Genomic DNA, 23,003 nt, shown 5'->3' on the forward strand with positions numbered 1-23,003 from the left:
CACCACACTGGCAGCCTGGTAGTGCAGTTGGCTCTGGCTAGCTTCAGGAGCTGCTTGCTGCCCACTGCCATGGCACCTGCCATTTTTCCTCGCCGGAAGTTCCAGCAAGGAAAAATGATGGGTGCCACGGCAGCGGGGAGTGAGCAGCTCCTGAAGCCAGCCAGAGCTGACGCTGATGCTGCCACGTTTCCTGGGGACAGATTTGCAAATCTGGGGACATTCTGGGGACGGAATTTGTCCGGGGACAGATTTGCAAATCCAGGGACTGTCCCCTGGTAACCCTATACTAAAGAAAAATAGAAGTCAGTTGATATTCTTTGAATTGTGAAGGAAAGATCATGCCCAACTTTCAGACAGGATTAAGGAAATGCTGCAGCTCGCATGTTTTAAAATTTGGGAGGAGGGGGCACTTTGTATGCCAAAAGTGAATTGGGCGAGTCTTTGTCAGCACCCTCGTGCACAGGCACATGCAGGCACCAGCTCAATGCCCACTGCTTATCGCCGCCAAGCAACTGTAGCTTTCCACAGTCCCGTATGTGGAAAAGCACATTGCAAAACAGGCAAGGCCTCAGAGGCAGCTGGAGCTTTGTGCTGCCAGCCCGATTAGCATTTTCTATTGCAGCTTCCTCCACGCTCCCCCTCCCAGCACAGCAGGCCCTGGAAGCAGAAGAAAGGAAGATTAAAAGGATGACTCGGCAACCTGGCTCCGTGCTGCTTCCCGCTGCAGGAGAAGGCATTGTGTTTGAGTCAGCACGGAGAGGGCCGCAGTATGCTGGGGACTTAAGGACGTCTCTGTTTTTATTTCACGTTGCCTGTGTTTTTGCAAGAGAGAAGGGAAAGGGGGCGGGCAGGCTAGATCCTTTAGAATTATTTGCTGGCATAATCCCCAGAGAATGCAACTCGGTTCATTCCACAAAGGCAATCTAGGCACTCGTTGGTGCGGAGATGTTTAATTTCAGCACATATCTTAAATAAGCAAGTTTGAAAGAATAAAAACAGCTTGGGAAGCAGAGGCTGGGGATGAAGAGAACTCTCTGACGATGGCTGCTCCGGAGCAGCCGGAGAGGGGAAGGGAACCACTTTAGGGCTGCCTCTGGAGCAAGGCTCATTTGGCAGCTGATATGCTTCAGCTTTGTACATCAATGTAGGAATCACTTGTGCCAAACTGGATTGCTGCTTTTATTTCCCCCCATGTTGAATAAGAATGCTGTGTAATCGGGTACCGGCTTACTGCTTGTCCCCCAAGAAGTGCCCACGGTGGTCTTGGGTTTTTCTCTCTTCATCTGCTCCTGGAAAAAGAAAAGTACTAATTGTTTTGAGCAATTTTTCAAAGAGAGCTTTTAAAATATAGTGGGGGTGAAGAATGACATTCCCAGGGGCCTAAATGAGATGCACGGTGCTCATTTTTGTGGAAGTGATGTAGGGTGGTGGGCCAGAGCCACTGCCATTGGTCTCTTTATTTTATTATTATTATTAATTACACTTATATACTGCCCTTCACCCGAAGATCTCAAGGTGGTTCACGTGATAAAAATGCAGCATAAAAGCACAAGATAAATAGTTAAAACAAAATAAAACAATACCCCCCCAAAAAAAAACATTTAAAAGGCCACAGAATATTAATCAGCCAAAGGCCTGGTTGAAGAGGAACGTTTTTGCCTGTTGCATAAAGATATATAATGAAGGCACCAGATGAACCTCCTTAGGCAGAGCATTCCACAAATGGGGAGCCGCTGCAGAAAAGGCCTGTTCTCATGTTGCCACCCTTTGGACCTCTCAAGGAGAAGGCACACAAAGAAGGACCTCAGATGATGATAGCAGAGTCCCGAACAGTTTATATGTGGAGAGGCAGTCCTTGAGGTATTGCGGTCCTGAGCAGTTGCAGGCATGGCCAAACTTGGCCCTCCAGCTGTTTTGGACTACAATTCCCATCGTCCCTGACCACTTGTCGTGTTAGCTAGGGATGATGGGAGTTGTAGTCCCAAAACAGCTGGAGGGCCAAGTTTGGCCATGCCTGGCTAAGGCTTTATAGGTCAAAACCAGCACTTTGAATTGGGCCTGGAAACTAATCAGCAGCCAGTGCGGGCAAGATTCAGTGTATTATGCTCAAACGTCTTGCCCTGGTGAGCAACATAGCCACCAAATTCTGCATCAGCTGAAGTTTCTGAACCATCTTTGGAGGCAGCCCTACATATAATGTGCTGCAGTAATCTAACCTAGAGGTATAGACAACAGAAGTGAGGCTATCCCTACCAAGACAGGGTTTGCAGCTGGACCACCAGCCAAAGCTGATGGCAGGCATTCCGCACCACCGAGGCCACTCTTGACGGTGGATCTCTTTTTCGACAGCTGGTGAACTCAGGAGCCAGCAAAGTTTAGCAATGGGGTCTCTAGTTGTCGATCCCTACTGTGTCTTGGGGTGCAGTCCTAATCACCCTTGACTGAGAGGGATTCACTGGGACTTCTGAGTAGACATGGTTAGGCTTGCAACTGTTGTTGTATAGTCATACCTCGGGTTACAGACGCTTCAGGTTGCATGTTTTCGGGTTATGGATGCGCTGAAACCCGGAAGTACTGGAACGGGTTACTTCCGGGTTTCGGCGCATGCACAGAAGCGCCGAATTGCAACCCGTTCGTGCGCAGATGCGACGCTGTGGGTTGCAGACGCTACGGGTTGCGAACGTGCCTCCCTCACGGATCACGTTCACAACCTGAGCGTCCACTGTATTTGTTAGTTGTCTCATATCATAGGAGTCACACGGTACTAATTTTAATCAAAATTAAAACACAATATTTAAACGCACAACAAATAAAGCAAACGCTAACTATAGAAAGTTATTTAGCCACATGACAGAAGTTAAAACAACCTCATAAAGCTAAAACCAACCACCATCCACAGCAGACACATAATGTCAATCCTTAATATTCAAGATAAGATGTTAAATCATATTAACTATAATTAACACTTGAATGGTTATTTTTTTCTCAGCAGCCACTTCTGTATACTTGAACTTCTGTGAACACCTTCACATGGTGCTCTTGCAGCATATCTGTTATTCTGCATGCTCTCCCATTTCTAAACTGCATTCAGAAAAACATAGTAAAGTATTTGCTTGTTTGATTCCTTATTTATTTGCAGGTGTGGGGTGTGTTACTTCAGTTTAGAAATGTGTTCTGTAGTGAATATTGCATTTACCCCCTTTTTGTACAGGCCTACACTGTTCTCTGGGAAGATTATTCCACAAGTGGGGGCCACCACTAAAAAGGCCTGGTCTGGTGTTGCATCCTCTGGACCTCCCTTGGATGGGACACACAAAGAAGGGCCTCAGATTATGGTCACGGGGTCCGGGTCAGTTCATGTGGCAAGAGTCCTGAGCTGCATACGGTTTACTAGGTCAAAACCAGCACTTTTAGATCATGTGTCAAAGCAAGTGTTATCCCACACTTCCCAGTGCATTTTCCTATCACTCCCTATCACAAACATTCTGATCTTTTGGGGAAGCAGGTTTGTTGCACAAGACATCTCAATTAACTATATTTGCACAGCCTGAATGTGATCAAATCCCAGCTGAAAATAGCAACTGTCTGGCAGTACCCAAAGTCCAGAACCACGGCGGAGGTATATAGTTTTGGGGGAAGGTTTTGGGTCATAGATGATGGGACTTTGACTGTCAGGTCCCCTATCAATTATTGCAATTTGTTTTTATTGTACTGGCACAACAAACGGCATCCTCTTGTGCAAGGCCTGTTTCAGGAAAACCACCCCTTCTCTCAAAACATTTATGATTTAAGTAGGAAATCAGAGTTATATCAGACAAGGCTAGGCAAAACAGCACAAGGAAACGAGGAGACCTGGGTGGGCGGATTATGTAAGGCATTAATCTTTCCAAATCAGCATTGGCCAATTCTGCACACCTGCTTAAGTTGCCGGATCCATTTCTTTGCGTTTCTTTCATCACCCGGCCTCCTTTCCGTAGGCATCGTCTGTGTGAGTGTAAACTGAGGTGCGGTGCATGTCCGCTTCAGAGGAAACGTGCCAGTCCTTGAGTGCACAACATTGGGGTTTGTGGGTGGATGTGCAATCAGTTTGAGTGTGATTGTGATCATTATCACGGCGAGAACAATGAGGTAGATATGCCTGCAGACCTTGCCTTAGCGTGCTCTACTTTGCGTCCTCCTGACACTGAACACCACAGGGAAACACCCACATGCAGACAGGGCAGGAGCCAGCAAGTGTGGGGAGGAGTGGAAACAAGGAGGAGGAGTAGCAAGGAGGAGGGAGAGGGCAGGTGTGTCTGTGGAACATGAAAACAGGGGAGTTGATCTTCCTCCTTACCCAGCCCACGCCTTCCCCATCAATAAATGTTATATATAATTTGGTGTAAATGCAGATATGGAACCTGTGTTTAGATAGTTAAGATCCGATGACATGACAAGGAGCTTTATTGGTTTGTGTGGGTTTTTTTTTTAAAAAAAAATTATAGCCTGCCCCATCATCATAAATGATCTGAGGGTGGGGTACAATTAAATTCTTTTTACAACACAGCAATTCGATAAGCATAATTAAGAGAACAGCTAACTATCGCTTCAGTCCAGTCTTGAATTACAGAGGCAACCTATTCAGCCTGAGGAAACAGCCATGCATTAACTAGGCACTAGAGCAAAAACCAAGTCAGAGCCAACTGGTCCTTAGGGCACTTCACAATGGGGCACCATTATGGATGAGTTTTATTTTTGTCACAGTGGTACTTTAGGCAGTCCCAACAGAGAGGGCCTTTTCTGTGGTAGCACCCTGAGTTTGGAATGGCCTCCCCAGGGAGACATTTCTGACACAGATGCTACAATTTTTTCAGCGTCAAATTAAGATACACACCCCTATTCATCCAGACATTTTAGATTATTTTAAATCAGAACTGCCTTCTTTGCTTTTAAGTTTTTTATTTGTAGTTGGGAAGAATTATAGCTCAGTGCTAGAGCATCTGCTTTGCCTCTCCAGGTAGAGCTGGGAATTTTCCTTCCTCAAAAAGCTGCTGCTCATTGGTATGGATAATACTGAGCTAGAGAAACCAATACTCTGCTCAACATAAGGCAGCTTCCTATGTTCCTATATCATTTACCTTGTTGTTTATTGCTTAAAATGCATTGCACAGCACCCTAAGCAGTGTGAGATTCCAGGAGTTCGAGGTGCAGATTCAGTTTCCTTGGAATGAGGTACAGAAGACGGTGGTGTCTTTATGATATATGGGTTAAAAGGTAAAGGTAAAGGGACCCCTGCCCATTAGGTCCAGTCGTGGCCGACTCTGGGGTTGCAGCGCTCATCTTGCTTTATTGGCCGAGGGAGCCGGCGTACAGCTTCCGGGACATGTGGCCAGCATGACTAAGCCGCTTCTGGTGAACCAGAGCAGCGCACAGAAATGCCATTTACCTTCCCGCCGGAGTGGTACCTATTTATCTACTTGCACTTTGACGTCCTTTCGAACTGCTAGGTTGGCAGGAGCAGCAACCGAGCAACGGGAGCTCACCCCGTCGCGGGGATTTGAACCGCCAACCTTCTGATCGGCAAGTCCTAGGCTCTGTGGTTTAACCCACAGTGCCACCCGCGTCCCTGATATACAGTTACTTACGCATAAATACAACCTGAGTCTGTGATGGGGGTGGGTCACAGCATTAACACCGCAGTAAGGTATTGCCTCTCTCATAGCCACAAGCTTGGATTCAAGCAGAAATCAAGCATGTCTCCCCCTCTCAGTCTTCTGCCTGCCTCCTGCTTCTAGCCCAGCTCTCCCAACCAACTCTGGCATTTTGGCCTTCTAACTATCAACCAGCTGAAGGAAGGGGGTTCACCCATTTGTTTTCTGGCACAGAGCCACTTCCTTTGTTACCTTAATGACCCATACTTGGGAGCCATTAGCAAGAAACCGGCCTGGCTATTCCAACAATTTAATCCTTGTAGGATCCCTGAATTAGAAGGGTCTCAGGCATACAACCTGACCACCCACACCCTCCCAACTCACAACATTATTATATGATAAGTCTTATTCACATTTTTGTACACCATCCTGGAATCCCCTAATGAAAGGCAACTAATTAATATTTTGAATGAATGAATGAATGAATATTACGCTGCGTAACTTATTAGCAATTTGGCAGAGTTACACTGAAATGAATGAAATATCCACCAGTGTAATAGAGCTAAGATTTTTTTTGGGGGGGGTGCTCTTAACTTGCAGCTTCTACTTATTGCATTACCCCAGTGCAAATAGCACATTGCATACTTTTATGGACCTCCCCCCCGCCCCCTTAATCAGATCCCTTCAAGGTGAAGGAAGGACTCCTCAAGGATGCAAATTTCTCCAGACTGCTTGGTCGCTGATGACACTCAAGAGGTATCTCAGACTCATAGAGAGTGGGGAACTTAGGGGAAGAGGCTCTTCTGTCAGTCTGCCAAGGCTGACAGATTGCAGGCTGTGTGTTTTTTTATCACCCTGAAATGAAAAGAACAGGGCAATAAAACTTTGGACTAGAGCTGCCAGGTAAGAATGGATGATGAAATTTAATTGGCTTGCATATTAGTAACCAAATCTTACTGCTGAGATTGCTTGTTTGCATGTGCTTCAAGATGCTGTTTCCAGGATTTGTCTGACAAGGAGCGCTGCATGACTGCTCCAGCCCGATAAGGGAAGTGTTCACGCAGCTTCCTTTCTGACCAGTCTGTCAATCTCGCCCCATTATTTCAGTCCCTGGGCTGGCTTTCTCACTTAATTCTGTATCAAAGTGCAAGGTTCCACTTGTCAGTTTTAAAACCACAGCTCCATAAGGTTGTCAGGAAGGGAGCCGGCATAATGAGACAGCTGCCTGCTGTGATGCTCCCCAGTTGGTTGGCAAATGACAGAGTTTCCAACCCCAAGAGGTTAAACGTCAAACGAAAAACTAAAGGAGGCTCATGGAGCCAAACCCGGAAGTCTTTTAAATGGGAGTGAAATTTGCGCATCACCCATAAGTGAACGAGAATAAAGCAATAAGCGTGTGGTGGCAAAAGTAATTTCACCCTTTGGCATTCTCTGGGTCAGGCCTAGATTAACAGCCTAAGTAGCCCATAGTGCAGAAGACACCGGCCTACTAGGGATGCATTTTGTAGAATATTTATTTAAAAGCACCTCATTATGGAGAGCTGGCCCAGCCTATTTCCTGTAGCATACTCAGTTTTATTCCTCCATAGCTCAGGAAGTGATGCCCGTTTCTGTATGGTTTCCGGAGGATTCTCTCTGCAATCCCAGCAAGTGCTGTGTATTGATAATGGTTGCAGGCTGCTCCATGCTTTTTTATTGGTCTAAAAGACAGTGATCATTCAGGTAAGGAGAGCACATTCTGTTTGTACTTGACTTGAAACCTAACAGTCTTTCCACTCCGGTTCAGCTTTCATAATATGTAGCCACAGCCTCTTTTTTGCCCACCAGACCCCAGTACACACAACAATGGAGTTGTGCTTTTGTTCCTAGATGTGGAGAAGCAGCAGGACGATTATGTATCCTATACTCAAGTGTGGGGTGGGTGAAATACGACAGGATACAGATTCATGCTTTTGTGGGGTGGCATATGTAAGGCCCATGTACCATAACACAATGGGCATATTAAGGATGTGAGCTGAAGTGATCTATACAGAGTAAAGAATCTGCTCTATCAAGTGTGCAGCTGAACCCACAGTCACCACACAACACTACTCAGTAGCTTTGTGGCAGCCAGGTAGATGTGGGTGGAGTCCTATGGCTGGTCCCCATTGAGGCTGGTAGTATGGAAGACAGAGAGGCCAATAGTATCATGGGCATAGCCAGGAGGGCAGGGGGCAGCTCCCCTCCCCCACCAAGGAAAACAATGGAAATACTTAATTAACTGACCAAGCACGTCAGTTCTGCTCCCCCAACAAAAGTCCTGCCCTCCCTAAAAAAGTCCTGCCCCCCCCAAAAAAAAATCCTGGCTATGACCATGAATAATAGGGCAAGTGACAGTCAGAGCCGGCTAATTCTATTCTAATCCTAATTCTATTCTAATTCTAATTCTTCTAGCCTGCATCAACAGAAGTATAATGTCCAAATCAAGGGAAGTAATAGTGCCACTCTGTTCTGCTTTGGTCAGACCACACCTGGAATACTGTGTCCAGTTCTGGGCACCACAATTTAAGAAGGATGTTGACAAGCTGGAACATGTGCAGAGGAGGGTGAGCAAGATGATCCTGGGTCTGGAAACTAAGCCTTATGAGGCTTAGTTGAAGGAGCTGAGTATGTCTGACCTGGATAAGAGGAGATGGAGAGGAGATATGATAGCTATCTTCAAATATCTCAAGGGCTGTCACATGGAAGATGGAGCAAGCTTGCTTTCTCATGCTCTGGAGAGTAGGACCCAAACCAATGGATTCAAGTTGTAAGAAAGGAGATTCTAACTAAATATCAGAAAGAACTTTCTGATGGCAAAAGCTGCCTGGCAGTGGAATATACTACCTTGAAAGGTGGTGGACTCTCCTTCCTTGGATGTTTTTAAGCAGAGGTTGGATGGCCATCTGTCATGGATGTTTTAGTTGAGATTCCTGCATTGTAGAGGGTTGGACTAGATGACCCTGGGGGTACCTCCCAACTCTACAATTCTATAATATTATGATTCTTTGAGTATCACCTCCATCGTCCTCCCTACTGAGTTCTATAATGGCAATATTGAAGAGGTAGAAGCTAATAGGCAATGCCACCTCTTGGCTGGTTGTACTTAAGAAGGCAAGCAGGTTGAAGGGGGCTGTCTAAGGGCAGTCTGAGGTTGGGGGCAGTGCCCCATTCATCCTGTTCGACCAGCCTTCACTGGGCTTTGAGTATGAAATTTGAGGCAGGAGGTCCTCAATTCAAATATTGACCAACCATGCCAAGGTAATGTTGTCAACCACATAAATGAATGGATGAATAAATACATACATAAATAAATACAAGTAAATTTTGAAGGTTGGTTGTGTTGTGGTTTTGAAAAGAGAAAATTTGATAAATTCAGCTTTTAAATGTGAACTCAATCAAATCTTTCCTCCATCCCTAATCTAGAGAGTCAGCTTGAGAGCCCTGAGGGGCCACATTTGTTCCCTGGACCTCAAGTTCTCCGCATCTGCAAGACACAGATGCTTAACTGAATACCATTATTTCCTGCGACCATTGCTCCTTTTGTCTCCTGAGGCTGTATGTCCTATTACAGAATTTAGATATAGACAGATCTGGATATGTGTAAGGCCTTGAGGGCTTAGAGAAAAGGGCACCCTTCGCAGAGCATTGCCCTGCCCATAAGGGCATCAATCAGGCATGACGCATTCATGGCAACTAACAAGGTTTGTAAATAGAACACATCTAGGAAGTCACTGGTGGCAGATGCTTCTTTCTCCATCACTGCACACAAATCCTGCCAGCAACAATCGCCTTTCAGCAGAGCTAAAGAACAATGTTTTTTTATTATTATTATATATAAAAAAGATGCAGCCTCACAAAGCACGGAATCTTGAATGCAGCTGGCTCCTTTTTGGAAACAGAACACTAGCCTATGAATGAAAAACATCCAAAATTGCCTCGTTGCTTTTGATGATCCAAATGAGAAGCTCCCAGTAAGTTGTTCAAAATGGAAATGCATCTGGATTTGAATCTATTTTTAAAGTCTGGTTTATGTCCCGGAATCTTAAAGGAGAATTGCTACTTTTGCACATAGTTAGAAAAGAGGACAAAAAAGGACATAGATTTGCATAAAAATTGCATATGCTAATGCATATGGACGGATGCAGATTTAATTTCTATCATTTAAGCAGAGAATATATCCCACCATAATGGGGAAGACTTGGTCTGCTGTCCAAGGGCTGACAGTTGATGGACAACTTCAAGACTCCCCTGCTCTCCCTTCTTAGGATTCCATATCTTTAAACTGGACCTGGATCAGACAGTCCTTCAAAGACAGGTTACCTGTAAATACCATCCTCTGTAAAGCAGCACCTGGCTGCCCTATCTTAAAGGCATGCTATATATATATATATATATATATATATATATATATATTTGTTTTAAAGAATGCAGCAATGTTCTTGTCTGGTTTATTAGAAACCACTGTTTTCAAAGGCAGGCAACAGATAAATGAAAGTTGCAGGTTACTTCCGTTTATGTAAATATCATATAGATCCTATGGGAGTAATGTTCAGGTGGCTGTATGCATGATAACAACTTTCCTGTAAACAAAACTATTCATCAGCTGCAATCTGAAGTCTTTGGCTAGTCTAAAGGAGCACTGTCTTTCCATGTGGTCATTGAGAAATGGTCCGTGACTCTCGCAACACTTTGGTGTTCAGTGTTTCATGGGTTCTTCTCTAACCACAGTAAAACAAATCCTATCTAGCAGAGGTAACCAATAGGGTGCCTTCCAGATGTTGCCTGAAACACCCACTTCCATCAGCCGCAGCTAGGATAGCCAATGGTCAGAGATGATGTGAGTAATCCATCAACATAAGCACCTCCTCCCATGTGAATCTGTCCATGTTCTTTTTTATATATTAATATTTTATTCAAAGTGATATGGGGGGGGGGAGGGGAGAAGTGTGTGTTGGGTGATAATACCCAGGCCAGTGCCTCCCTCCCAACGCAGCGTCACTCCGATCTCCTGTCACGCTGATGTGACCCATATCCAAGGACATGAGCACACGACCAGCAGAGTCCAAACAGAAGCTCAGCCTTGAGGAGTGACATCTAAGCCTAATTTATTGCAAATTAAATCAAATGTAACGGAACAAAGAAAACATGGCTTCTCTCTCCGTCTGTCTTCCTTGGAGAGAGAACTGCAAAAGCAATAGCTATACAGAGCGGAAACAGCGTATGTCCCTTTGCGCTCACAAGACTCCAATAATCCACACTGGAATGTAAACAGACATGAGACATGTAACAATCCCACAAATCTGCAGCACGGGAGGAATGGAATTCTCAACAGTGTGTGTGTGGAAAACAAGTATGTGTATAATATATATATATATATATGCAATGTAATATACTCCCATACATTCTTATAGAGTGGTAAAGGTAAAAGGTAAAGGGACCCCTGACCATTAGGTCCAGTCGTGGCCGACTCTGGTGTTGCGGCGCTCATCTCACTTTATTGGACGAGGGAGCCGGCGTACAGCTTCCGGGTCATGTGGCCAGCATGACTAAGCCGCTTCTGACAAACCAGAGCAGTGCACAGAAACGCGGTTTACCTTCCCGCCAGAACGGTACCTATTAATCTACTTGCACTTTGACGTGCTTTCGAACTGCTAGGTTGGCAGGAGCAGGGACCAAGCAACGGGAGCTCACCCTGTCACAGGGACCTTCTGATCGGCAAGTCCTAGGCTCTGTGGTTTACACATACAGGACATACAGGTATCCAGTGGTACCTCGGGTTAAGTACTTAATTCATTCCGGAGGTCCGTTCTTAACCTGAAACTGTTCTTAACCTGAAGCACCACTTTAGCTAATGGAGCCTCCTGCTGCTGCTGCGCCGCCAGAGCATGATTTCTGTTCTCATCCTGAAGCAAAGTTCTTAACCCGAGGTACTATTTCTGTGTTAGCGGAGTCTGTAACCTGAAGCGTATGTAACCCGAGGTACCACTGTATAATGTTATTATCCTAATATATATGTAAATATTAATAGTCTGCTACCTTCTGTGTAAACTTATTCCAAATGTTGTCATATTTATCTAAAGTCTACATCTGTAAGCAGCTCGTTCAAAAATTGTGAGTGTTGCCATACTGTCGATCCATTGATTAAAGGGTACCATATCTTTATTCTTCCAATCCATCAGCATCAGTCTCTTGGCCACAAGTAGGGCACATGGAACATTAATCTGTCCATGTTCTGTCTGAGAGGGGCTTCTGCCACACCCACCACCATCCAAAGTGAGGCAGGGGACAAACAGAGACAGGGTTTCCTTTCTGTTGGTGCTCCAGCCTTTGAAATCTCTCCCCAGAGAGGTGTGTTCACTGCCTTTTTGATGCCAGGTTTTCCTAAGCCTTTTAGTTCTTTGTTTTAAACTTGGATTTTATCTGGTTAAGCTGGTAGTAGACAGTGCTCAGGGGCAGTGCTGCTCACCTGATATCCAATTATTCATGTTGCTACTGCTTACTGGGAGGTAAGAGGGAGAGGCAGCAGAAAGGTTGACACTATGCAAACACACCAGCAGGAGTGCCAGATTGGCATTGCCAGTGTGCACTGCGCCGGCCTTGCTGCTGCCTTGCCCTTCCCCCTCTGCCTTTCAGTAAGAAGCAGCAATACAATGGAATGGAGATCAGGTGATTGTCACCAGTCCACCACACCTTCTGCTATTGAGTTAGGCTATTCTTGTTTTGCTATAATGTTTGTTATTTTTTTCTAGGGACCTTGTGTTGAAGAGCAGAGTATTAGATGCTTTAATAAATATACAAAACAGGGGGGGGGGAATAAAATTGAAAGAACCCAATTCAAGGCCCATGCTCAAGCTGCTGAACACTTAGGCATCTGTATATATCCAGCCAATGCTCAACTGAGGTAATTTCAGTTGGAACCAAACTACAGCCCAACCAGAGTAGAGTTTACCACTGATGGGGCTTCACATGGTCTACTTCAAATAGTTCAGGGGAAAAAAACCATTTCAGACATTTCATAATTTAAATTAAAGCTATCATGGGCTGAGACACTCCAGCTCTTGTTCAGGTCATATCACAAATTTAGCAATAGTATTCATCAGAAGCTCTTTTAGCATTAATCCTGCTTCTCCACTTCAAACTGAAGTGCTGTTGATCTTCTCTGTGTCTGTCCATAATAATTACCTACTGGTACTTTGGCTCTTTCTTCTACCTTGTCAAAATGCATGCAGAAAACTAGTCTTGTAGCTTACAGTTCGTCAAGCCCTTTCTCAAGATCCACAGAACTCTCTTAGTACATTATAATCTGATACACAAAGCATCAAGTGTCAACTGACAATTCCACAGAAAGGATCTGAAATCACTCAAGCGACCCACAAAAACAAGGCATGTCCCAGGAGTCCAAGCACTGATAGCAAATTATAACTGAAGAAAAACTGAACTTAGGAATTATCATGCTAGGGTCTGCTGTGTACTAATAAACTGTTTGGTTCAAGGCTACTTAGGCCCTACTGTGACATCAGAGCACTGAAGCCAACACAAAGGCCAGAATCTATTTGCACAAAACTATACTGGGATGTTAAGGCTGTTCAAAACAATAGCATCACGAGAGAGAAGGCAAGGCAGGAAAAAGATAAATGAGGACAAGCTTGCAAGAGTAAAGAGGCTGGGTGATTAGAAGGAAATTTTATGAAAGCACAAATTAGACCCACTATTTCCCAGGTTTATTTGTTTCTTTCAGCAATAAGGCGTAACAAGGTTACACAAAACACTTGATACATATAAAATTAAAAGGTAAAACAGCCACAACAAATTCCTCATCAGGGATCAACAACTATTTAAAATAAAAATATAAAATCAGTAATCCAGATAGCAGCATGTAAATATTGTGAACAGAATTGAGAGTATGGGTTATCTCTGCATTTTCTAAAGTTGCTTAATACAACTCAGTGTGAGAGAGTGAACCAGTTCAGAATAAGGGAGAGATGGGGGGCAGGTGGTTATTTTGCTGTTTGTAATTGTGTATTGTTCTAAATAGAGATGGGTGAGTGACCCAGCAATCCCACTGATTAAGCCATAACCACATTCTTTGTAGTGCTTTATGTGCTTCCTTTCAGGACAGAAGTCATTAAATGTTAGGAAATCTCTTTTGCTAATTGTGGGTTTCCACAATTACCCAACTGGCCATTACCCAACTAGAATCACATTTCCCCACACATATTTTTTTTCTTTTGTATTTGCACATTTATAATTCTACCACTGCCCACTCACCATCCTGCTACTAAAAAGTAGGGCATTTGTAATGTCCTTCTTACGGGTATATGCAATGCTTAATCTTTGGGTGGTTCTGGAAGATAAGGTTTATTGTTCAACAACTCCACGTGACCACAAGAAGTGTTTGCATTGCTTCAGGTACGCAGTTCTGACAGTCTGACAGGCTGCAGGGCAAGCTCACATAGCCAAGTTGCCATGCTGAGTATATAGGCTGAATGAATAAGTGCATGGAATTCAGCTAGAAATGAAAGTTGGCATGTGATTGATTCACCACTTCACCCAGATCAGCCAACGTTTACCTCACAAAAGTGCTCAACTCACTTCTGTTCACTTTCTGGTGGAATGGTAAATGTGAGTAAATGCATGGTGAGCCAGTATGAACAGCTACCCAGGATGTGACAAGAAACCTTGAAATAACATTTAAAAATATATATCTGTAGATGGAAATAAATAACCAGGGGCTATTCTCAACAACTGCTTTCTGTTCAGAGACGCTTACAAGTGACCATAGTTCATACGTTATTATACTCCTGATCACTGAGCATTAGCAGCCCTGTTTGTGAGTTTGTGAGTTTATGACAATAATAGAACAGCTTTTATAGACTGGATATGATGTACTGTATAAGGAGAGGTGACCACCTCCCCATTTGTTTGTGTGTGTGTCCTGCTCCTTTTCAACCTTTCCTTGTTTTTTCCCTTCTCCTTTTGTTGTTTTTTTCAAAAGATGTACACATATACAGAGACCTTTTCAAATTTGCACAAGTCACTGAAGACTAAATTCCAATAGATTGCAGTACCGAAGCTGCTCTGCTGGACTTGGCACCCTGGTGCAGAATTATTTAGCTCCAGGTTGGCTATGAAAGAGCGTGTCCTTTGGCAGAAGCCAGGCACATCACTCTTTAAGCCAGGTATCATAAGATTGATTGGATTATGGTTGAATTTAAGTTTGCTTTTCATAAGCCACATCAAGCGGCTTGTTTGTGGAGGAAAAAAGGTGTGTGTGTGTGTGTGTGTGTGTGTGTGTGTGTGTGTGTGAACAGTCTTGCTGAATCAGAACAAAGGGCTATCTATTCCAGCTGTCTTCTCCATGAGTGGCCAAGCAGATAATTATGGGAAGCCCATACTGCTCCCAGCAACTGATATCCTGAAACAGGGCCTGATTTAGGTTTGATGAGGCCCTAAGCTACTGAAGTTAATGGGGCCCTTTATATGTCCAGATGTCCTACTATATGGTAATTTATGAACCTAATAGATATCTAAAGCCATTTGCACATGTTGCCATGCAACCAGTCCATGCAGAATGTAGGTGCCCTATATATAGAAATGAGCAAACCAGTGATATTTTAGGGAGCAGGCTAGCAGGCGGGGCCCATTACTTACATCATAGGAGCCTACACAACACAAAACACTGTTGCTGTATGTAGGTTTTATTTTATTTGTTTTTTATCTTATATTTTGGAAATGTACATCCAGGTTTTTTCCCTTTAATTTTTTGGGATGCCCCCAAGAGAGTGGGGCCCTAAGCTATAGCTTGTTTAGCTTATACATAAATCCGGCACTGTCCTGAAATCATGACTAGTAGCCACTTCTAGTTTTACAGAGCAGCTGAATTTAAGCTTTCCTGATGGTGCATTCTGCCCATTTAGTTTCTCCCAAAAGATTAGCTCATTTTATCCCTCTAAATTAACATGTTTTAGATTTACTACTGTGCTGCCCCACACCACGTCAATAAGAACAACTGCACCAATGTCCTCAGAGGGGAAATCATACTAGCGACGCATCATTGCAATTCAGGGGGGAATATGGCATTCAGAGGTGAGGTGTGGGCTTGGATCTATGCTTCCATGATGATTCAACTCTTACCTTCTATGCCAATGCAAATATCTTGTTGTTTGTATGAACCCATAAGAGTTGCAGGTTGTTTTGTGAATGCTCTCAAGTTCCAAGAGCTTGCAGTTTGGGTTCCCATGATCAACACTCAAACAAAATCTTGTGGACTATAATGTTTCTACATCTTAATTCCAGCTATCAACATAGGGGTCTCACAGGAAATTGTATTTTGGTCTCTCTCTATAATGCTTCTAGTTAGGATTGAACAGTGAAACTGCTGGATGATGTAGTAGGGGAATAGACCTATTATCACTTATAGAGCATTAGCTGTATAGCATCTTGATGTCTGTCCAGATTTCATACCCTGGTTGTTTACTTCCTAAGGCACTTGGACAGCTGCTGTTGGAAAGGGAATGCTGGATGAGATAAATGTTGGTTTGTTCTCACCAGGCAAATCTAATTTCTTACACTCCATGTCTTTCAGCACAAACATGAAAAGTTCCAGAAGTAGATGCATTCACTTTCACACAGAGAAAATTGCTCTAATAAATCATACCTATCTGTTATCACTCATAGTCTAGGGCCTACATGACCACAATATTACAAGTGGCTTGTCATTTCTGCTGGGAGTGGCAAATGGGCTGGCTAAATGAATGAGACGTAACAAATGCACTCTGGAATTGTACTCCCCCGCTCCCACAAAAAGGAATCAGGAAAAGAGACTTTCATCATCATCATCATCATCATCGCCATCATATTTATACCCTGCCCATCTGGCTGGGTTTCCCCAGTTACGGAAAAAACAAAACCTATCCTCCATGTTCACAAGCAGTATATATTGAATAACCAGAGATTGATAAACTTGTACACTTCCCGGAACATCAGGATGGACATTGATGACAGCAGAGGGTTGTCTGTGGTTTGATCCAGCTGGACAATTCTTATGTTATATGCCTGCTTTTTGAGATACATTTCTAGCTTTGCACCAAAAGAGAAACATGAGAAGTTCGCTTGGACATCTGAAGGCAGTCTTGTCTAGGGAAGTTTTTAATGTCTTATGTTCCACTGTGTTTTTATATTCTCTTTGAAGCTACCCAGAGTGACTGGGGCAAGCCAGTCAGATGGGTGGGGTAACAACAACAACAACAACAACGAAATTCCCACATTCAAGAGGCTGGGGCAGGTTAGCCACTTGATGCTGCATGCATTTGCAAATGATCAAAATAATTTTTGAATCGGCATACAAAAAATGCTTGTTTTTGCATGTTGCAGTTACTGCACATTATCTGTGAGCCACAGCACTCTGACGCTCATAGGAATATCAAGTAGTTCTTGTGAATTCACCGCTTGTTAAAATCTGCCCACACCGTTTAACTATTCCACTAACAGTGGGGTGGGATGTAGAAGGGAAAGCCATTCATGTTGCTCAGTTTCTAATACTTGGATCACGAGAACAGCATCTCCAGCCAGGTAGCATTGCTTGTGCTATGCACCCTGATGCCTAAACCTTTTCCCAATGTGGATGATGGTGAAACAATTAAAAACACAGTGAGTCCTTGAATACAAAATGCCTTTGTGGGTATGAACAGATTGCCTTAACATTTTCTGAGCATTCCCGTCAGCGGAACATTCACTAAGGCAATGAAGTGCAGATTTAAAAGTGACAAGTTAAACAGCAGGTTGAAATTAGAACATTAGACCTGCAACCATCATTTCACCTAAGATGGTGCACTTAAGCTTCTTTAATAGCATTACAGTCTTTAGGACTAAAATACCTTAAGCACAAATAGGCCAATGGGTTCTGAATCACAGCAGTTAGCAAAGCACAGTGCTAACTCAGTTGGAAATCAATGGCACTGTCTTCACCGAATGTTACAGGGTGAGTTTTATACTTTTAGCCACTAATATTCAATAAATTCTTCTAACCCTATAGGCTCATTCCAGCAAGGAACAAAGTCCTAATCATTAATGAATTGCCAGATTGACTCATTACTTTGCTATTTCACATTATTGTGAAAGCTACGAAGATCACAGCCATCTTAATGCTTGTTGTTATCCTAAAGGATATCAAAAATACATATGATGAGCTCCTGACACAATGTATTCTTATGACCCTTGGAGAAATAAATAAATAAATAAATTCTAATTAATTTCTAACTGATTAAGATCCCTTAAGGCCCATCAGTTTAAAAGAGTCCATTAAATTATGACCCTGGTAAAGCAGTTGATAGGTCAGCCATGAAGTAAAGGAACTTTGCAGTTCACTTTTTGTTGGTATTTTTATTTTCCATGTGGAAACCAGCTAATATACTCAACCTCTGATACCTGGATGGTGGACACTAGCTATATATAGCAGTAAACTTGTCCACCAGTTTTTCCATTGGTGCTGCCAACAGCTAGGCTAACTTCTTTATTTATCTATCACATTTGTTTCTTGCCCATCTCCCATGGATCTCAGTGTCTCTTCAATCTATTCTCAAAATGACCCTAACATGGTAAGCTGGTCTGCAAAAAGATAGTTCGCCCAAGGTTCATAAGCTTCATAGTCATGTGGTGCTTTCGATCTTTCCCACATCTAAACCTAATGTTCATTATCAAAACATATTTCAAATAGGGCAGGTAGGATTAGAAACCAATCATCTCAAATCACTTAATAAATGAGAATTGATCTCTTCTGGCAAAAAAAAAGGGGGGGGGGTCTGTGCCTTTTTTATTCAAATTGCCTTGATAAAAATGCCATGTATACATTAACCCTTTGTGATTATGTATCAAGGCTTTCCCCCTTTTTGATAGCAGGTCTTTTCGTTTAGTATAAACAGTTATGATAGGTTTGGAAAAGGCTCATAATTCACTAAAGCAAATGGGGCAGTGTAAAGGTTTGTCAAAATTCACAGATCTCACACCCCAGAAGTTCAAATCCAGCCTCCTTCTACTGGCAAAAATATAGTCTATGAGGAATATGACTGACGATGACAAAAGGCTTTGGCACCCAAAACCTTAACTTTGCCTTTTTGGCAATGGTGGGTTGACACCGAAGGTGATTTTCCATCTACAGAAGATACCTTCCACCCACACAGGGTTAGAATGGAATGGAACCAAATCCAGTCACGTTCTTCCACTTGTGCAAGAGCAGGAGGAGAGAACTTACCGTATATAGAACCCAACTACTCCAGCAGGTCATGAACTCTGAGCATTGGAAGTTGCTTTACACTGAGCCAGACCACTGATCCATCAGTCTTGTTTACACTGATTGGCAGCTGTTCTCTGGGCTTTCAGACCCAGGCCCTGCCTGGAAATGCTAGGGATTGAACCTAGGACCTTGTGAATGCAAAGCAGATGTTCTAACCACTAAGCTACAACCCTTCAACACCAGCAGCTATTCCCCTCCTCACAGTTCTTTGGATCTAAGACCAGGCACTGCATATGTTCTTAATTGATTGAGTCACATGCCAGTCATTTCTTATGTATGTGGTCAGTAGCCAATGCTCCTGTACTGCCAGCAGAACAGAGATCCGCCCCCCCCATCCCTCTCTTCAGTTCCTTGCATACCTTCAGAATCAGCTGTGGAGAATTGGGGGATCCTCCAGATATTTGGGGGCACACAGCAGCAGGAGGAGAGGAAACAGAAGGGTCACTCTGCTGCTTTGGATTCAACCTTGCATACTTTATTTGCTTGTGGATGGTTTGCAAAAGTTACAAAGGAACTCGCATTAATGGAGCGCTATACTTCCATGTGTACGCATGAACATCACAAGCCACCAGCACTCCATGACTCCTGTCATTCCACTTATTTCAGTAAAGTCTACTGCCCTGAGCACACTGAGCTTACGACAGAAACCACCACCACAATGGTTGCTGGAAGCCTTGCATGGCCCTGCCTGCCTCTATTCCTTCTCAGGGTGACTGTAGAAATGGGCTATATTTAATCCCAGCAGACTTCCTGTCACTTGATATTCCTGTGTTTCTGGAACAAATTCCTGAACTTGACCTGAGTTACTGGGCCATTTGGGGGTGGACCCAGTGACATGTTGATTTAGTGTCACAATAACCTTACATGCAGCAGCTTCCAGTTCCCTGCAGGTCTGGAATGCAGCTGAAATCTATTTCCAGGACCCTGGGGAAGCCAAGTTCCAAAGACCGTCTCAAGGAGGTCAAATTTAAGCCTTGCTTATAAGTGTGTTGGAAGCAGAATTTGTCTATATATCTCTTCTTCTCCCATATGACCCCCTTGTGAACCAAGTGTTTATGTTTAATTCATACATCATTACAGATCTTACACATCATTGGACAACTCATTTAGCACAAGATGAATGTCACCCAATCATCTACATTCCATGGGCTCTCACTTGCTAATAACATTCCCTGGGTGTGATAAGTACTCATGTCTTAAAGTTTAGCACATCAACAATTTTAACCATGTTTTCAGGAAAGGGTTGTCATGGGTCCTGAGACAGCTCGGGAAAACCCACATGCTTACTTTACTTGGAGATGCCGTGTGGTGATTCATTTCATTCACAAGCAGGACTAGGAGAACCAACTTCTCATGTTAATTTAAGCCTTAATTTAACTCACCCACCCACCAGGATACATTAGAGATGTTTTGAATAGTCAGAATGGTAGAGGCTTTAATTTAAAAATGACTCAATTAAATGTACTTTTAATATAAGTAAGGTTGATTTATGAAGCAGAGTATCAACTTCAGCTTGTTGGAAATAAAACATAAAACTTAATTCTACCCAATGAACACCATTGTCAATACCATAAACTTAACTTTAAAAAGTCACCACGAAATTGCATGCATGAAAGCATTTCTTTGTCTTTTGGGTGACAAAAGCAATAAACAGAATGGAAACTTGGTCAATAAACATGGGGAAATTATTTTCTGCCCTTGTTAAAAAATATATTCTTTACCAGTTTTCATTTGCAAGGGTTACATCATGGGTGATAGTTGTATTATAATTTAATGATGTACTATTTATACCCATTAGTGGATTTTCTCACAGTGTTATGTAACTTAGTCCAAAACATTCAGTGTAAGGAGCAGTAAGATCCTACATAAATAAAGCATTATTTGAAGCAACCAATTCTTTTGTTGGTTTGTTGGTCAAGACCAACAAAGTTCTAGGCTACATTGTCACTTTGCCATCACTTGCTACAAACAAACCTAAAAACAATGTCTATTACATTTTTACTTTGCTGCAATTGTGACCCTTCAGCATTCAAGTACCACAGAGTTCTTGAAATCTCCGCCAGTTTATTGATACAAACCAGACATAGGTAGATGCTAATCAGATTGGCCCATGAACTTGCATTGGAGCTTGCTCAGCAGAGAGCATTTATTTCAGACTCTGCTGCTTATCTCTCTTGCATTGCACAACTGATGAGTGACATATTGCATATACTGCAATACCTATCTTTCCTTCCCTGTTATATCCAAAAGAGGGAAGTAATAAGAAGCGCAAAGCTATAATCTCTCTGTAACTCAACACAGCAATATTTATTTTGAAACAGATCTGCTGAAAGACAACCTTCTCAAACAGGTGGAGCAGAAGTCATTGGAGAAGGTGAGCAAATGATAGGGCTGAGAGAAGCTTCACTTTCTCCCTGTATCCAGAGAACCAGTATCCTTTTCTAAACATTTGGAAACTGTCTCACAAGTGGTGCAAAAATTATGCATGGTGGGGAGAAAGTGCAGAAAGAAAAGCTTTCCTTCCTCTCTCCTAATACTAAACTTGGAGACATCCAATGAAACTGAAAGCTGGAAGATGCAGGTCCGACAAAGGGAAGTACTTCTTCACACATAGTTAAAACTTTGGAATTTGCTCCCACAAGAGGCAGTGGCAACCACTAACATGGGTGGCTTTGAAAAAGGATTTGACAAGTTCATGGAGGATCAGGCTATCAGTGGCTTCTAGCCAAGATGTCTATGTTCTACCTCCAGTGCTGAGCTGTTGTGCTCAAGCTCTGCTCATTAACCCCTGATTGGGCACCGTGAGAGCACAAGACTGGACCAGACGGGCCTATCGCCTGATCCTGCTCAGCTCTTCTTGTGTCCTTACAAGGTGCAATAAATTATAGCCTTCATTAACTATTTGCCAAACAGCAAAAGAACAGGGATTCTTGAAATGTAAGCCTTAAGGAAATGTGACACTTGACTCATTCAGCAGGGGCAACTCATCTCAGTAAGACATATATTTGCACTGGAGTATTAAACAGGATTGCCTTTTACTGTTATGAATATTTAAAGTTTATGTGTATACCATGAGGTTCCTTACTCAGGGAACTAATGAGGTGCCCTAAAACACACAACATTCCTGTAACAACCTATCGAGAAAATAAAGCACACCTTGCTTATCTGAGAAGTAACTACACATAATGTAGTACAACATTGTGTGTATTCAAAAAATTAAATACCCAGCATGGGAGTCCCAAGTGCTCCCAAGATCAGAGCATGCAGGGAGGAAAGGGTTATGCTTTCGGCAGCAATTTCCATGAAATTTGCCCCCCACAACTGCCTCAGCCTTAGGTTTTCTTTGGGGGGGGGGTCCCATTGGCACAAGTGGAAACTTTCCCCCCTAATGCCAACTGCTGTACAAGGGGCCAGATTTCATGAAGATTTCTGCTGGGGTCATCTTATACCTCTTCATGTAGTGCACTCTTGATAACAAACCCCCACCCATGCATATCATTTAAAAACACAATACATAATTGCTAATGATGCTGTAAATATCATGTGTAGTTAGCTACATTCTAAGTGTTATAACCCTGAACAATAGTTGGGGGGGGGAGGGGAGAGAGATCAGACCCAGCAGCTTACTCCTCAAGACAAGGTGGCTCAAATTGGTTGCTTAGTTCAATAGTTTCATTGGTGGAGCATGGCATTATCAAGAATCAATTCCAATGTCACTGAGGTAACTGCTATAGCTTGCTAAGGAAGAACCATCTAAATTTCCAGCTAATAAAATCATTCCTTCAGCAACAAAAACCCTCTCTTGTTTTTTGTCCCCCCCCCCCCTTTCTGTTTTGTTTACCTCCTCAGTATCCCCATTTGTTGCCTGTGTTGTGTTCAGAGACATGATATTCTTAGGACTAAAAACCCGAACTCAGATTATGCTTATTTGATAACTGGTTTATTTTGCTGCTGCTTCCTTGCTTGAAGCTACAGGCAGACTCAAGCTCTTCCTTCCAGAATTCCCTTTCCCCCTGTCGGCCTCCTGTAAATCCTGGAATGGATTCATCTATGCTTAGCCA

The sequence above is a fragment of the Podarcis cretensis genome, assembly GCF_951804945.1.
Source record: "Podarcis cretensis genome assembly, chromosome: 4".
In the NCBI taxonomy this organism is placed as follows: Eukaryota; Metazoa; Chordata; class Lepidosauria; order Squamata; family Lacertidae; genus Podarcis; species Podarcis cretensis.